Here is an 18873-nt window from a genome sequence, read left to right as displayed (position 1 = left end):
GGCTCTTCAAACAAACGGTAAACACAGAATTGCCAAATAATCCAGCAATTCCGCTCCTACGGGTATACCCGAAACAAGTGAAAGTAGGGACTTGAGCAGACACTTGTATAATATTCATTGCAGCATTATGGACAATTGGTAACATGTGGAAGCAATCCAAGTGTCCACCAGGGGGTGAGTGGACAAACACAGAACAGTATATGCATACAATAGAATATTATTCAGTCATTAAAAGAAATAGATGAAGGGGATGAACAAGATACAAGAGATTAAGAGTACACTTATCTTTTTAAAAAATATTTAGTTATTTAAAGTGTTTTTTAATGTTTGAGAAAGAGAGACAGGAAGAAAGAAAGAGAGAGAGAGAGAGAGAGAGAGAGAGAGGGAGAGAATGAGAGAGAAGGAGACATAGAATCTGAAGCAAGTTCCAGGCTCTGAGCCTTACATGGGGCTTGAACGCACGAATCACGAGATCATGACCTGAGCCAAAGTCGGACGCCCAACCAACTGAGTCACCCAGGGGCTCCAATGTTTATTTATTTTTTGAGAGACGGAGGGAGGGGCAGAGAGAGAGAGAGAGAGAGAGTGAGGGTCCCAAGCAGGCTCTGCACTGACAGTGCAGAGCCCAATGTGGAGCTCAAACTCACAAACTGTGAGATCATGACCTGAGCCAAAGTCAGAGGCTTAATTGACTGAACCACCCAGGCACCCGAGAATACACTTAACTTGATGAACACTGAGTAATGTATAGAATCGGTGAATCCCTAAAACTAATAATACACCGCATGTTAATTATATTTAAATTAAAAAAAAAAGATACTGAAGTTCTGACACCTGCTACAACATGGATGAATCTTAAAAACATTATGCTGAATGAAATAAGCCAGACATAAAATGACAAATGGTGCGTAATTACATGAAATACCTAGAATAGGCCAATTCAAAGAGACGTAAAGTAGACTGGGGTCTACCCAGGCTGTCGCGGGCATGGGGAGTTACTGCTTGATGGCCACAGAGTGTCTGGTGGGGCGGTGGACCAAGTGGGACATGTAAGTGGGGACAGTAGCACATCCTGGGAATGCCATTACGCCTCCGCACTGTGCCTCTAAAAATGGTTAAAATGCTAATTTTATATGAAATTTGTTTTACCCCCACCCCCACCCCATTCCCATTCTAATGGGGCTTCCTCATGAGATTGTGCTTGAGGAAAGGTTTCAGTGGCTGGGAGACTGAGAAGCCACTTTCCCACTGGGTGCTGTCTCTGGGGTACTAACGTGTCCCTCGTCTTCTAAAAATTTTTTAAGTAGGCTCCACACCCAGCACGGAGCCCAATGTGGGGCTCAAACCCAAGACCCTGAGATCAAGACCTGAGATGAGATCAAGAGTCAGATGCTCAACTGACCGAGCCACTCAAGCACCCCCTGAGTGTCCCCCGTCTTAACAGACATTTTATTCCTTTGCCAGATAGTCTCCTTCATTGTCTGATTTTTCTCATAACTAAAGACCTGTAAAAAGAGAGATACCTGGGTGGCTCGGTTGGTTAAGTGTCCAACTTCAGCTCAGAGCACGATCTCGCGGTCTGTGAGTTTGAGTCCCGCGTCGGACTCTGTGCTGACAGCTCAGGGCCTGGAGCCTGCTTTGGATTCCGTGTCTCCCTCTCCCTCTGCCCCTCCCCTGCTCACGCTCGCTCTTGCTCTTTCTCTCTCAACAATAAACATAAAAAAAAAAATTAAACACTGTATGAGGCAAGAACATGACTCTGTCTGACCTGAAGTATGGCAGTTAAGCTCGGTGAAGTAAGAAGATGCCAGAAGGTAGAGAGGCTACCACTCTCTTAGTGTCTCCATGTTCACAAATTACTCAGGACACCCTGGTTAGGGGCAGGAGTGGTAGGGAGTGGGGTGGTTTTGAGGTGGGCCTCACCAGGCAAAGACCACAAGCCCCAAATGCAGAGCAAAGCGAGGTGACGTGTGGCCCCCCCGAAAGTTGACTGTCCTGTTGGCTTCTCCTGACACCGGACCCACTGCACCAAGAGACCCTGAGCCAGCATATCTGTCACCATAAAACACTACCACGAGGCAAGGCCTACTGCAGAGTTAACCTTATCTGAGAGGCATTATGCGATCAAGGAAGATTTGGCAAGCTTCACGCGCTCTGCTCCGCAGAAAAGGCTGAAGTGCTGATTTTCGCTTCTCCAGCTCATTTCCACTCAGCTAAATGAAGGAACAGCAAACACAGCGCCAGTGCGATGACTGGAAGGACACAAACCAGACACGGGCTTGCTAAGTTAAGTACATTCAAAGAAGAAATATTTATATTTTACATTTTAAATAGTCCCCGAGGGAAGCGCGGTATGGTTTTCATCTCGCTTGTGTTTAAGAACTTATCGTCCTTAAAAAAAAGCAAAGCAGGCCCCGCGAGCTACGGATTGAAATGACAGTGATTTTCTTATCGTACAGATCAAAATAACAGGCTTAGAATCCAAAGGAGGCTTTCTGTGGAAATGCATGAAATATGGGCTACGCAGAAGAAAAGGTAAAAATGATTGTATTAACAATGAGCGAACGTTCCGACCGTCACACCACTGGCTGCCCGGACACAGGCCCCTAGGAGGTAATGTGTCCCAAACTTCTCCTGTATGATTATGTAACACAAATGCACATTTTTAGGAGTGTGTCTTCTGAGATTTGGGGCAAAGAATATAGAGATTTGTGCAAAAGGGGACTTAGGAACATTCTAGAAAAACTCAGGGAAGAGGGCACGTAGATTTCTGATCTGGGTTGCCCTGCAAGATACAGTGTGGATGGAAAAGGTGTGGTCTCTTGAGGGAATGGAGACTTTTCAAGGTCCCTATGTGAGCGGAAAGAGCAAAGGCAACTCAACCAGTTTACGGAAGGTAACCCTCAGTTCGGTCATGGGGTACAAACGTCTACTCTGTGAGAAATGATAGTACCACTTGCTGTGACACTTCAGGGTGACGAATGAAGGAATTAGCTTGCTAGGCTTTGGGTCCCAGCTTCACCTCTTACTAGCCACGTGCCTTGGGCGGAGTCACAGTCTCTGGGAGTCAACATCTCTATCTGATAAATGAGGAAAATAATAGTATTTATCTTCTTAACTTTGATAAACTCTTAGAGCACTTACTCTACGCCAGTTCCTGGGCTAACTGCTTACTCGTATTTACTCCTTGATTCTCATCATGAATTTTAGGTGGTAAAGGTGGTTGTAAGGATTAAATGAGATAATACAAGCAATTAGTTATAAAACAGTGCCCGAGATATAGAAAGTGCTTGGCAAATGTCGCTAATGTTAATATCATTATTGCTTTTGAATGAACTCAGTTTAGTCTTCAGCCATTTTCTTATATCTGGGCTGATAAAAAAATATTATTAACAAAAGCAACAATATAATGGCAGCTATCATATATGGACCGCTTATTATATTCTAGGGACTATGTTATGTTTCTTCCATATACCATATCAACCTTGCAAGGCAGAAAGTGTTACATCTGCCTCACATGGGAACTAAGGTTCAAAGCAGTTAAGGAATTTGTTCAAGTTACCACCACAAACAAGTGTCAGAGGCAGGCCTTGGAGCCCATGCTCTTTCAATATGCCAGGCTATGGAAGCCAGAACTAATAAACAAATTTCATTATTACTGAACAGACGACATGAAGAAGTAAATTCATTTGAAAGGTTGAATGATACCCATATGTGGCTATATATGTTCTCTAAACAACAGTGGACTCATGTAAGAATAACTTCCTCCAAGAAGTAGATCCCCTCCCCCCTGCCCCACCACAGTGCCTGGTACATATGGGTACATCACAAATGAAGGTGGTGGTCCCAGGACTGGCAGGGGCATGGGGGTTAGCTGTTCCCTTTATGTGATATGATGTAGACGTAGAATGATTCCCCCAAACCTCTCATGCTTTCAGTTATAGAGTCACATAAATAGTATCGTTAGTCCTTCTGCAAGGAAAGCTCTGGCTGAAGAAAGAGACAACGAAGGTCCCAGAAAGAAGACCATACCAGAACATACACTCAAAATAGACAGGCAGCGTGGATGAGAGACGATGAGTCAGGAGAGCTGGGCTCTGGGCTCAGCCCTGCAACTCACCAAGTGCAGCACCCTGGCCAGGGTCAGGGTGATGCCCCAATCTCCGTTTCCTGGATTCCCAAATCTTCTGATGAGCCAACAGTAGAGTGAGACTTGGGGGTGATGTTGAAATTCAGACACACCGGTCTAATTCTGAGATGCAGTGACCCAGCCATCAACCTGATCAGAGCCTCAAACCCCAGCCCGTCTGACTCTGGATCCTTTAATGCTAATTGGAAAGAAAACGTCTGGAATTAGGAAGGAGGCTGTGGCACCCCTTCCAACATTGTGCCTGGACAGCTTTCTCTCGTTCTTCCAGCTCCTTTCCCCCCAAAGCCGAGTCAGTTTCTCCAAACCTCTTTCTGTAGCTCTCTTTCCCTTGCTGCCAACACTTTGTTTCCCCCAAACATACTTCTGATCACACCACATTATACTAGCCTCCTGGTATTTTAAGTTCTACCTTTGTAAAATAACAGATTGAGCTGGAAGCTATCCAAGTTTCCTTGTAGGCCAAGCATTCTCCGATTCTGTACGTGGAGTTGTATATAATCACATTTCATGTCTATTTCAGAGAGCTCTGTTTAACTTTTAAGGCTTTGACATCAGATCAACAATAGCCCTGATGTAGGATGTAATTAGACAATCAGACAAATATTATTAAATGAGCTCAAATGTGAGTGTGTCTCCTCTTTAAATAAATTGTCCAGAATGAAATAATCTACTGTTTGTATAGATATTTACTGTTTGCAGACACTCTCAACTGCACTCTCTCATGTGCTTCTTACGTGAACCCTAAAAGATAGGTGTGAACCCCTCACCATACCTAAACCGTGATCTTGTCACATGTCTCACCTATCTTTTTCTGTGTTAGTCATGAAGGAAACTCTGAACAGTGGCACACCAACAGTTGAGTTCTGCAGCTACATGTAGCCTGGGCGGTTGGCAAAAGAATCTCTCAGTGGCTCGCTAGCGTTACCTTTCCTGAAAACCAAGGTGTCTTTGTCTGTTTGGGCTGCTAAAATAAAATACTTGCAACTGGGTAGCCCATCAATACCAGAATTTTATTTCTCACAGTTCTGGAAGCTCAGAAATCCTAGATCAAGTTATGGGAGGATTTAGTGTCTGGTGAAGGCCCGCTTCCCAGTCAACAGATAGTTGTCTTCTTACTCTGTACTGCCATGGTGGAGGTGAGGTGAGCTCTCTGGGGTCCTTTTTTAAGGACACTAATTCCATTCCTGAGGGCTCCACCCTCATGACCTAATCACCTCCCAAAGGCCACACCTACAAATACCATCCTTGGGGGTTAGAATTTCAACATATGAATTTGGGGGGGGGGGCAGGGGGGACACACACAGCATTTAGTCCATAGCACAAGACTAACCATTTTATCCATCTAGTGACACTATAAGAATAATAACGAGGGGCGCCTGGGTGGCTCAGTTGGTTAAGTGTCCGACTTCGGCTCAGGTCATGATCTCGCGGTCCGTGAGTTCGAGCCCCGCGTCGGGCTCTGGGCTGATGGCTTGGAGCCTGGAGCCTGCTTCCGATTCTGTGCCTCCCTCTCTTTCTGCCCCTCCCCCGTTCATGCTCTGTCTCTCTCTGTCTCAAAAATAAATAAATGTTAAAAAAAAAATTAAAAAAAAAAAAGAATAATAACGAAAAGACTTTCTAAGTAATTTACAAAAACCCAAGGCTAATACTTGTACAACTATAGGTAAGTACTTTGAATATCTTACTTGTGATCCCGTCCAAAAGATTAGGCTGGGGTTTCATTAGACTGGTCTCTTCTACTCAACAGGTTTCCGATATGAAGGGTGATTTATAAATTTTATGCCAGGAGAGAAATTTAAGAGGTGATACTAATCTCTTGATAATCGAAGCTTCCTCAAAGTCTTGCATTAAAACAATACTGAACACAGAATTATATGCCATTAAAAAACACACACACAAGAAAAACTCATACGAAGTAATTCTTTGGAGCCTAAAGATTTGCAGATCTCCACCAAGGATTAACAGTGGTCACCATAAATAGCTGTTTAAAACAAAGTGAAGCCATATTTCTAGACACACCTCAGCTAACTTAGGAATCTATAAGGTAACCAGATAATCAGCTTGTGAGAAGCAAATGGAGATGGTTCCTTCCTTTCACTGCCATTTAGGCAAATTAGATCTGTTTCTTATTTGTGAAGACAAAGCAATATGGCATCTCTGTGAGGTTTTCTGTTGTTTTTCAAATAGACTTTGAAAACATTAAAAAAAGAAACAACTGTGAAATATTGGTTGAATTTTCAATTCAGTTGCCAAAGCACTTTAATTGATTTATGTGCTTATTCACCAAATAGTTACTAAATGCCTTCTAAGGGCCAAGTAAAGATCACGGCTCTGTAGATATAAAGATGATCAAAGTGTAGTATCTGTTCTCAAGAAGATCGCTGTCCTGGTGGGAAGGAGCACTGTCTAAACAGTGATATATAATATGAGTCATGGGTACCATGATAGAGATTCAATGGAAGGAGAAAAGATGGTGATAGGATCCCACTGGATTTGGGGAGACTTAGGCGGAAGAACAAGGGAAGAACTTCTCAAGGAAGTCATGCCCAAGGCTTGCCAGATAGAGGGAACCACCTTGCAAACACATGGAGGTGAGACACAGCAACAGTACAAGGAAAATACACAAGCAGTCTGATTTGGTTGGAATGTAAAACACAAACAAAGAGGGAATGCAAATGCAATGGGAGAAGTCAAAACAGAACAAATCACACATTTATTAAGTTATTCTGTGTTAAGTAACTTGGACGTTTTCCTGAAGGCAATAGGGAGAAACAAAATATTTCAAATAGGGGAATGACGTCCTCTGATTTGTTTTTTAGACGGTTCATTTTAACAAATTTTTAAATGCTAGGTTCTAAGAGTATAAACATGAGTGAGAGAGAGCGTTTTACCCTGGAAGAACTAAAAGCCTGGCGGAAAACACAGACAAGGAAAGTGTCGACTTCAACATTTTTGCTGAGGGCTATGACAGTAACTGCATATTTGAAAAGACAACACACAGGTAGAGTTGGCAAAGCTAAAAGAGCTCCAGAAATAGATGGGAAAGTGCTTCTCTTCCTGGAGTTGTATGGAGTATGAAGTTTGAGTCTTTGCAGCACAAATAGGTTGTCGGCCTCCATTCCCTCCAACGAAATGCCTCTGAACGGCTGTCAGCTCCCAGTCTTGGGTGGGGGGCGCTTAGCGGTCATCTAGCTCCATATCTCCTAATAACAGCCTTGCCCAACTGGGGAATCACCTCATGCCCAAGCAGCTTGTTCCATTGCTGGAGGTAGACGTGTCAAAAAGGGGATTCCTGCAGAGCACATCACTTCTAGTGACGCCTTTTGAGCTCTTGTCATTCTTGTCTGAGGCAATGTGTGTGATGGGAAAGACCCAAGGCCATGGAATCACAGTGGCTCTGCATTTAGGTGCTGTGTCCTTGTTAAGCTACTTAAACTTTCTGCCTCAAGTCCCTCATCTCCAAAATGGTCTCATACGGGACTTAAATGACAAGAGAAGCATTACAGGAAAGGCGATAAGTGCCTTGTACAAAGAAATTCAATTAAGTCACAGCTATCACCATTATTATTAAAGCATAATTCTCGATATGTCCTCTTTCCTCACTTCATTTTTTTTTTAAAGAACGCAAAACTTCCTTCCATGAACTCTCTCCAAATGTTGGTTTCAGTGCTGTACTTGTTACCTGGCTTCATCACACATAATAACTATCGTAGAATACTATCTCTCTTGGACACAAAAAAGATTTAGGCAATTTTGGACATCTATTCCCACCTATTCTTGTATTGTGACTGTTGATCCGGGTGACTTAGCATCCACAAGAGCATCTATATTTTCCAGGTTGGCCTGATAGCCTGGTATTTCCCTCTGCATTTTTAAAAAGGGAAATGCATTTAAAATTCCAAATGAGACCAGTTTTTTAATGCATAATAAACGCATTACGTGACCTTGTACATCTAACATTTTGCAATTGTTTGCTATATTCCCCAAATCGCAAGATAAAGAAACAGCTTCTGGTTCAAGATGGCGATGTAGAAGGATCTGGAACTTATCTCTTCCCACAGATAAATCTATAGATACTAAGGAGTAATTTCCTCTGGGGGGGCCCCCCACATGAGCTGAGGTGATATGAGCTTCCATATCAGGTGCAAGAGAAAAAACCCACATCGAGGTGGGATGGAGAGGGTGAGACAAAATTTGACCATAAAACCTCACCCCCAGCGTGACAACCCACAATCGAGAGGAACTCAAAATCCTGAGCTTTTTCCTGAAGAATAAAGCATTTGAAGCCCACATCCCGCATCCCAACTTTAAGACCTCTACCTGAGAGATGAGCCCCCCAAAACATCTATTTTTGAAAGTCAACACGGTTTGCCCCCCCTAGACCCATCAGGCTACAGTGAGCTCAGAAACAGTTCTTAAATCGAGCCTCATCCATGCCAGGGCCCAGCGCAGAGGGCTGGATGAAAAGTGCCCAGACTTTTCGTGAAAGAGACCTCTTTGCTTTTTTTCAAAAGCACCAGCCTGAGAGACAGGCATCCAATTTAACACACAGCTAGGGGCCTAGTGAAATACTCTTCAAAGACAGAGGCTGGCAGGCACCGCCTTAGTGTTCTCCCCGTCTCACTCTAGCACCAGTGTCTCCCAGAAAGGAGCTTCTATATTTATCTGGCGCCCTGATTTTTGCAGCTGCTGCCCAGGGCAAACCTCTAGATTGCCTGGCTCTGGTGCCCAGTGAGTCTTATGCTGGTAGGTCCCACAGGACGGTCGCAAACAGAGAAAGACTTCTTAACCAGCTCCAGTGCACGGAGCACGGCAGAGAGGCGACAGGCTGAGGCAACCGGTCTTGCTGTGTAAGTTGTCTTGAATTAGGTTGTCTTTAGAGCTGTGGTCAGAGGGGCAGCCATCTAACTTAACACACATACACACATATAAGGGTTGACAGGAATCTTCTTCAGAGACCTTGGAGGCTGGGTGCCATCTTCGTGTTCTCCCTCTGCTGCGTTCCGGAACGCTGGGATATCCCGGAGAGAAGCTCGTGTACAAATCTGGAGCTCCAGTTTTTACATCTGGCAGCCCCGCTTTTGTGTCTGCCACCCGGAGGACAGACCCTTCAATAGCCTAACTGTGATCGGGGCGCCTGGGTGGCACAGTTGGTTAAGCGTCCAACTTTGGCTCAGGTCACGATCTCCCAGTCTGTGAGTTCGAGCCCCGCACTGGGCTCTGTGCTGACAGCGCAGAGCCTGGAGCCTGCTTCGGATTCTGTCTCCCTCTGTCTCTGCCCCTCCCCTGCTCACACTCTGTCTCTCTCTCTCTCAAAAATAAATAAACATTAAAAAAATTTTTTTTTAAATAGCCTAACTGTGATGGCCAGTGTGGCTTGTGTTCAAGGTTCAATGGGATGGTGACAGAAAAAAAAAAAAAAAGAGTTCTCACATGGGGGCTCAGTGCTGAGGGAGCCGAAACACCTGCCTTCCACTCTTCCTTTGAAAGATGTAAACTCACACATTTAAAAAGTTACTACCTGAGGATCTAGCTTCTAATCAGCCTGAATCTAGGTGTTGATTGACATCCTTCCCTTTGGGACAGTAACAGACGACGGCACACCCTCAACTGCTAGAAGTCGCTGAAGTGCAAAGAAGGCTCCTTGGACAACCACAAAAGTTTGAGAGACGACCAAGAGCTACAGCAGGACTGAACAACCTATTTCATCTCCTGCACAAGTCCACTCCTTCAAGACTGGGAGAGAGGACTGTTTCATCGAATGCATAGAAACCAACATGGCAAGTCAAGGAAAAATGAAGAAATAGAGGAATATGTTCCAAATGGAAGAATGAAATAAAACCTCAGAAAAAGGCCTCAAGGCAACAGAGATAAGTGATCTACCTGAAAAAGGGTGCAAAATCACGGCCATAAATATGCTCGCTGAGCTCAGGAGAAGAGTAGATTAACAAACCGAGAATTTCAACAAAAAATGTACCTATAAGAAAGTACCAAATAGAAGTCACAGAGCTGAAGAATATAGTATTTGAACTGAAAGATACACTAAAGTTTCAACAGCACATTAGATGAAACAGAAGAAAGGATCAGTGAACTCAAGATACAGGACAACGGAACTAATCCAATCAAAGCATCAGAAAGAAAAAAGAATGAACACAGCTTAACAGACTTATAGGACACCATCAAACAAACCAACACACTAACATCTGCATTATAGGGGTTCAAGAAGGAGAAGGGTAAAATGGACAATTTATTTGAAGAGATAGTGGCTGAAAATTTCCCTAAAGTGGGGAGGGACACATAAATACAGATTCAGGAATTCCAGAGAAACCAAAAGAAACCCATGCGAAGACACACTATAATTAAAGTGTCAAATTCAAAGACAAGGAGAAAATCTTCAAAGCAGCAAGGGAAAAATAAGTTTTTGTGTACAAGGGAATCCCTACCATATTATCAGCAGATTTTTCCAGCAGAAATTTTGTAAGTCAGAAGGGAGTGACATGATATATTCAAAGTGCTGAAAGAAAAAAAATTGACAAGAATATGCTATCCGGCAAAATAGTTATTCAGAATTGAAGGACAGATAAAGAGTTGTAGACCAATAAAAACTAAAGAAACTTGTCACCACCTGACAGGCCTTATAAAATCTGTTCAAGGGACTTCTTTAAGCTGAAGCAAAATGGTGCTAAGTAGTGAAAGGAAAACATGTGAAAGTATAAATTTCTCTGTTAAAGGTAAATATATAGTAAAATTAGAATAATCTAATGTAAAGGTGATGGATTAATCATTTGTAAAGGCATATGAAGGTCAAAGACAAACGTAGTAAAAATGACTAAAACTGCAATAATTTGTTAATGGATGCATGAGATAAAAAGAGGTAAGTTGTGATATCAAAAATAAAACATGGGGGAGGGGTATCTGAGTGGCTCATCAGTTAAGCGCCAGCTTTGGCTCAGGTCATGATCTCGTGGTTCACGTATTTGAGCCCCTCTTCAGGCTCTGTGCTGACAGCTCAGAGCCTGGAGCCTGTTTCGGATTCTGTGTCTTCCTCTCTCTCCCTCTCTCTTTGCTCCTCCTCCACTCATGCTTGCTCTGTCTCTCTCTCTCTGTCTCTCAAAAATACAATATTTAAAAAATTTAAAAAAACTAACATGTGGGGAGGGGATGTAAAAATGTAGAGGTTCAGATACATTCACACTTAAGTTATTAGCAACATAAAATATATTGTTATAAATGTAAGGGTTTCTTTTTTTAATGTAAGCCTCATAGTAGTAGAAAGTAAAAACCTATAGTAGATACAAAAAAGAGAAAGAATAAGGAATCCAAGACCCCTACAGAAAATCATCAGGTCTCAAAGAGAGCAAGAGAAGAAAGAAAAAAAGGAATTACAAAACAGCCAGAAAAGAATTAAGAAAATGGAAATAAGTACATACTTACAATATTTATTTATTCATTCATTCATTCATTCATTCATTCATTCATTTAAAGAGTGGGAAGGCCAGACAGAGAAGGAGAGAGACAGAGAGAGAATCCCAATGCAGGGCAGAACTCATGAACTGTGAGATCATGACCTGAGGTGAAACCAAGAGTTGGATGCTTAACTCACTGAGCTACTCAGACACCCCAAAAATTATTTTAAATGTAAATGAACTAAATGCTCCAATCAAATGACAGAGGACGGCTGAATGAGCAAAAACAAGAACTCCCATTTATATGTTGCCAACAAGAGACTCACTTCAGAAGGAAGGACACACACAGACTGAAAGTGAAGTAATGGAAAAAGAGATTCTGTGCAGATGGAAACCAAAAGAAAACTGGGATAGCTATACTTAGAACAGATAAAACAGACTTTAAGGACTGTGACAAGAGACAAAGAAGGTCATTTTATAATGAAAAAGGGGTCAGTCCAACAAGAGGACATAACATTATAAATATTTAGGCACACAACATAGCAGCTCATAATTATAAAAAGCAAGTATTAATAGACCTGAATAGGGAAATATATAGTAACACAATATACAAAGATTGGTGCATTTTTATACACTATAACAAACTATCAGAAAGATAAACTAAGAAAATAATCCATTTACAATTGCATTAAAAAGAATAAAATACTTGGGAATAAATGTAACTAAGGGAGTGAAAGGCCTGTACACTGAAAAGTGTAAGACACTGAGGAAAGAAATTGAAGACACAAATAAGTTGAAAGATATTCCATGTTCATGGATTGAAAGAATTAATATTATTAAAATGTCCATGTTACTCAAAGCAATCTACAGGTTCAGTGATTTCCCCATGAAAATTCCCAATGGCACTTTTCACAGAAATAGAGCAAATAATCCTAAAATTTTTATGAAACCACAAAGACCCCAAATAGCCAAAGCCATTATGAGGAAGAGGAACGAAGCTGGAGGCATCATGCTCCTTGATTTCAAACTGTATTATAAAGCTAGAGTAATCAAAACAGTATAGTGCTGGCAGACCTAAACATGAGACAGCAACTATCAAATTCCTAGGGGAGAACACAGGCAACAACCTCTCTGACCTTGGCTGTAGCAACTTCTTACTAGACATGTCTCAAGAGGCAAGGGAAACAAAAGCAAAAATGAACTATTGGTATTTCATCAAGATAAAAAGCTTCGGTACAGTGAAAGAAACAATCAACAAAACTAAAATGCATCTTATGAAATGGGAGAAGATATTTGCAAACAACATATCAGATAAAGGGCTAGTATCCAAAATCCATAGAGAACTTATTGCACTCAACACCCAAAAAACAAATAATCCAGTGAAGAAATGGGCAGAAGACATGAACAGGCATTTCTCCAAAGAAGACATATAACTGCCTGATGGACATATGAAAAAATGCTCAACATCACTCATCAGGGAAATAAAAATCAAAACCACAATAAGATATTGTGACACCTCACACCTGTCAGAATGGCTAAAATTAACAACTCAGGAAACAACAGATATTGGAGAGGATGTAGAGACAGGAGAACCCTCTTACCTAACTGTTGGTCAAAATGCAAACTGGTGCAGTTACTCTGGAAAACAGTACGGAGGTTCCTCAAAAAGTGAAAAATAGAACTACCCTACGATCCAGCAATTGCACCACTAGGTTAATTATCCAAAGGATACAAAAATGCTGATTCAAAAGGGCACATGCACCCCAAAGTCTATAGCAGCACTATCAACAATAGCCAAATTATGAAAAGAGCCCAAATATTCATCAACTGATGAATGGATAAAAAAGATGTGATGTATGTATGTACACACACACACACACACACACACACACACACACACACTGGAATATTACTTAGCCATAAAAAAGAATGAAATCTTTCCATTTGCTACGATGTGGATGGAACTAGAGTGTATTATTCTAAGCAAAATAAATCAGTCAGAGAAAGACAAATACCATATGATTTAACTCATATGTGGAATTTAAGAAACAAAACAGGGGCGCCTGGGTGACTCAGTCGGTTGAGTGTCCGACTTCGGCTCAGGTCATGATCTTGCAGTCTGTGAGTTCGAGCCCTGCATCAGGCTCTGTGCTGACAGCTCAGAGCCTGGAGCCTGCTTCAGATTCTGTCTCCCTCTCTCTCTGCCCCTTCCCCGCTCATGCTCTGTCTCTCTCTCTCAGTCAAAACTAAATAAAACATTAAAAAATTAAAAAAATAAAATAAAACAGATGAACATAGGGGAAGGGAAGGAAAAATAAAATAAGACAAAAATAGAGGGAGGCAAACCATAATAGACTCTTTTCTTTAAACATTTTTTAAGGTTTACTTATTTTTAACAGAGAGACCGAGTATCTGTGGGGGAGGGGTAGAGAGAGAGAGGGAGACAAAGAATCTGAAGCAGGCTCCAGGCTCTGAGCTGTCAGCACAGAGCCTGATGCGGGGCTCAAACCCACAAACCGTGAAATCATGACCTGAGCTGCAGTCGGTTGCTCAACCAACTGAGCCACCCAGGTGCCCCCACAAGAGACTCTTAAATACAGAGAACAAACTGAAGATTGCAGAAGGGGAAGTGGGGGGGAGGAGGAATGGACTAAATGGGTGATGGGCATTAAGGAGGGCACTTGCTGGGATGGGCACTGGGTGTTATATGTAAGTGACAAATCACTAAATTCTACTCCTGAAATCATTACACTATACATCAACTAACTTGAATTTAGCTAAAATCTTGGAAGAAAAAGAAGCAGTATAGTCCTGGCATAAAAACAGATACATAGATCAGAAGAACAAAACAGAAGGCCAGAAATACACCCATATGTGCATGATCAATTAACTTATGACACAGAAGACAAGAATACACAATGGGGAAAAGAGTCTCTTCAATCAATAATGTTGAGAAGAGTGGATGGCTACATGTAGAAGAATGAAACCAGACCACTGTCCTATACCATACACAAAAATCAACTTCAAATGGATTAACGACTTGAACTTAAGACCCGAAATCATCAAACTTTTAGAAGAAAACATAGGTGGTAAGCTCCTTGACACCAGTCTTGGTGATACTTTTTAGATTAGACACCCAAAGCACAGGTAAAAAAGCTCTGCACGGCGACGGAAACCATCGGCAAAACGAAAAAGGAGCCTCCCAAATGGGAGAAGACACTTGCAAATTAGATATCTGATTTAACACCCCAAATATGTTGAGAATTCATACAACTCAATGGCAAAACAAACAAACAAACAAAACCCACAAGAAGTCCAATTAAATAGTGGGCAGAAGACCTGAATAGACATTGTTCCAAATAAGACATCCAAATGGCCAATACGTATATGAAAAGGTGCTCAGGATCATTCACAGTCAAGGAAAACGCACACATATATATGTGTGTGTGTGTGTGTGTGTGTGTGTGTGTGTGTGTAATGGAATATTATACAGCCATAAATAGGAGGAAATCCTGCCATTTGTGACAACATGGATGGATCTTAAGGACATTAAGCTAAGGGAAATAAGTCAGACGGAAAAACGTAAATACTGTATGATCTCACGGATAACTGGAATCTTGAAAAAAAAAAAAAAAACAAAACCCAAACCAAACATATAGACCCAGAGAACAGATTGGTGGTTGCCAGAAGCAGGGGATGGGGGTGGGAGAAATGCAGGGAGGTAGTCAAAAGATACAAACTTCTGGTTATAAAATAATTAAGTCATGGGATGTAAAGCACAGCATGGTGACAATAGTCAACAATACTGTGTTGTGTAGGGGTGCCTGGGTGGCTCAGTTAACTGTCCAACTTTGGCTGACTCAGGTCATGATCTCACAGTTCATGAGTTCGAGCCCCACATTGGGTTCTGTGCTGACAGCTCAGAGCCTGGAGCCTGCTTCAGATTCTGTGTCTTCCTCTCTCTGTCTCTCTCTCTCTCTCTCTCTCTCAAAAATAAATAAAAACATTAAAAAAATGTAAATACTGTGTTGTGTATTTGAAAGTTTTTGAGAATAGATCTTAAAAGTTCTCATCACAAGAAAAGAAATGTGTTACTCTTTGTGGTGACAAATGTTAACTAGATTTATTGTGGTAAACATTTCACAATACATACAAACATCGAGACATGATGTTGCATATCTGAAATATAATGTTGTTATATTCAGTTATATCTCAATTTAAAAAAAAAACTTGCTTAGACTCCAAATCCTCACGGATTTCAACATGACTTGGGTAGTAAAAGCAACCTCAAAGGACTGAGATATTGATTGGGCAGGACCAGGGGTGAATGGAGATATTTGTTAAGATGGCTGGACTACAGTCAGAGATCTAAATTAAGTCCTACGTCAACACCTTCACAGGGACGAGAATTCAAGTGATCATTCAGACTCTCCAAACTTCAGTTTCCCCTCTACAGACGCTGTGTGATATAGGGATTAAGATCACTGATTCTGGAGCCAGCCTGCCTTAGCTCTCTAACGTTGGGCAAGTTTAACTGACCTCTCTGGGCCTCAGTTTCTTCATCTGTAAAAGGGCACGTGAAAATAGTATTAGGCCTACATTCTCAGGCTCCTTAAGGGAATTAAATGACTCTCATAAAGCACTTGTCACAGCATCTGGCACACCGTAAATGCTATAAAAATGTTCGCTATTATGACACTACGCTAAGATCAGAGTTAAGTGTCTGACTGGGGTTCCAGCACTAGCCTTATGCGCTGCAGGAGGCTGAGTATTGTTATTTAAGGGAATTACTTGTTACTTAAGGGAATTACTTGTTATTTAAGTAATAAATAACTTGTTATTTAAGGGAATTACTGAGACCATGAGACAACCTAACCCAGAAAACACAAGTCCTAGGTACTTGCCAAAATTTGGAGGGAATGGGAATCGGTGGGAGCCCAGGTGGGTTATGGCTGGACCAAGCATCCCTCTCTGTGGGCGGGGGAAGAGCAAGATCATTTTTTAGAAATTTTTTAAAGTTTAGTTATTTATTTTGCGAGAGACAGAGATAGTACGAGTGGGGGCGGGACAGCGAGAGAGGGAGCGAGAGAGAAGTGCGGAGCTCAAACTCGCAAAACCTTGAGATCATGACCTGAACCTAAACCAAGAGTCAGATGCTCAACTGACTGAGCCAAACCAGCCTCCCCGAGGAAGACCTTTTTGATGTTGTTCAGTATGACTAGGGAGGTGGAGGGAGTTAGTTATATAAATGAAAGGGAAGCTTCTGAGAAACAAAAGTCTTTGCGAAAAGGGTTAAGGGGTGTGTGCATCGGGGGTGGGGTGTCACGGAATGTGCAGGGGGAAGGTCCACGCGACAAATATCTGCCGCTGAGATTTGGACATGGAGGCAGGGGCAGGGCGGGGTGGGTACAGTCAGTTGAGCAAACGCATTTCATAGGTAGGCCCTTCAAAGAAGCAATGGGTGTGGGGTAAGATCACTCTGGATTTGGGAAAGCCTCGTTAGCTTCTCAAACTCCCTACAATTTCCGTTGGGTTTTGAGAGTTGCCTCCGTAAGTAAAAGTGTGAGCATGTGGGGCTCATCGCGCCACAGCGAGGGGAGCTACGGCACTAGGGGGAGGTGCAGCGCCTGGGTGAGGTAGAGTGCCACCATCCATGGTGACCTCGGGGTCCAGCGCGGGCTGTGTGTGCTGCCAGCCAGAGGGCATCTGGCTGTTTAGACAGGCCAGGCCTCCAGCAGGCAGAGGCTCCGCTCACCCTGATGGGGCTGGACTCTTTTCAGACCTGGTTTCAGTCCCTCAGCAGGTGCATGGTAACAGGGGCAATTGGTGGAACTACTTTTTGTCTCCCCAAGTTGAAATCAAGTTGTGACAATAGCCGTGGCCTCAGGTTTCTCTCCGTCAGGCTCCATCATTGAACCTCCACAGCCTTAGAAGTGTGAGTGGAGTAGAAGGTAATAGGTTTTCATTTATTATGAGAGAGAAAGAGAAAGGGGGGGGGGGCGGCGGGGCTCACACTGAGGGCAATCATGATGGCTGAAGGCTTCCCAGGGAGATGGGCAGAGTAGGGTCCACCAGAGGGGACCCCCATCTCTCTGGCTCCAGAAGTGAGTAAAGGTGAAAGGCAGCTTTGAAGGACCGGTGGGGGCTGGCTTGGAGGTGTCACAAGAGGATTACATAAAAAGCCTTGCTCTCCATTCTCCACCAAGACAAAACATTTCCTTGACCCAAAGCACGGCCCTGGGAGGTAAACCACAGAACCGACGACCAAGCGGGTACCGATGATAAATTCCTCTTTATGGATCCATTTCCATTCTGCAGGCACTGAGCTAAGGGCCTCATGAGCAGTAAGAGTCTCCTAAGGACCTCACCACAATCCTAGGAGTGAGGTTCCCTTTTTAGCCTTATTTTACATGAGAAGAAAATAGGTGTTTAAACAAGTTGCAAGACTATTGAGTGGCAGCATTGGTCTCTGAACCAAGATTCCAGTTTCAAAACAGCCTGATTTTTTTAATGATCACACAAAACCCCCCATCTGATTAATCCCGTGTACCCTAGCGATTAGCAGCCAAATGGTAGGACCCTTCCCCTCAGCTCTGAAGGAGAAAGGAAGTGTAAAAATGCAGCGTCCTGACGGGTACGTCTTTCAGCAAGAGGCACAGTCTCACCTCCAGAGTCTGGGTTCTGGGCAGAGTGGTATTGGCCATAACGCATGAGCACACACGCAGAACCCTCTCGCCCTGAAGCACGCAGTACGGGAACCATCTCCCCAGGCCCAGCACTTGGCATCACAGCGACATGGTGACGTCTTCCATAAAGATGTCTGTTCACATAAGATTTCTGTGTGAGTTGCTCTTTTATTTTTCTCTTGGACCATTTCTAGCTCAGTGATGACAAAAGAAATCAATCACCAAGTAGAAATACAGCGGAATCCTAAATTTAGGCCCAGTAAACAGAAAGACTCTACGGTTATTGAGAAATCTGACCTCAGGAAAACGCCATTTACCCCGAATTTCAGGAACACGTGAATTTAGATAACTTCACGGGATGATGATGTGCAGCCATCCCAAATTGAGACTCTGCCCATATTTAGAAGGCGAAGAGTTGTCCTAATATTTTTATCATTACCCCTCAGTTTTGAGGAAAAGGGAATTGCTGGCAATTCTAAGATTGCTTGTGGCTGGAGGTCCCTCGCGGGCTACGGGGTTGCTCAGTAGATTAGCAAAGAGCCAGCTCAGGGAGCAGAAGGAAGGAGTGCTGAGCCCAGAAAGGTGCCCCTCAGAAGTCATTACCCCCGTATCCTTAGGGTGACATCCTACA

This window comes from Panthera leo, chromosome B4, assembly GCF_018350215.1.
Source record: "Panthera leo isolate Ple1 chromosome B4, P.leo_Ple1_pat1.1, whole genome shotgun sequence".
Taxonomy (NCBI): Eukaryota; Metazoa; Chordata; class Mammalia; order Carnivora; family Felidae; genus Panthera; species Panthera leo.
Note: the sequence above shows the minus strand (reverse complement) of the source record.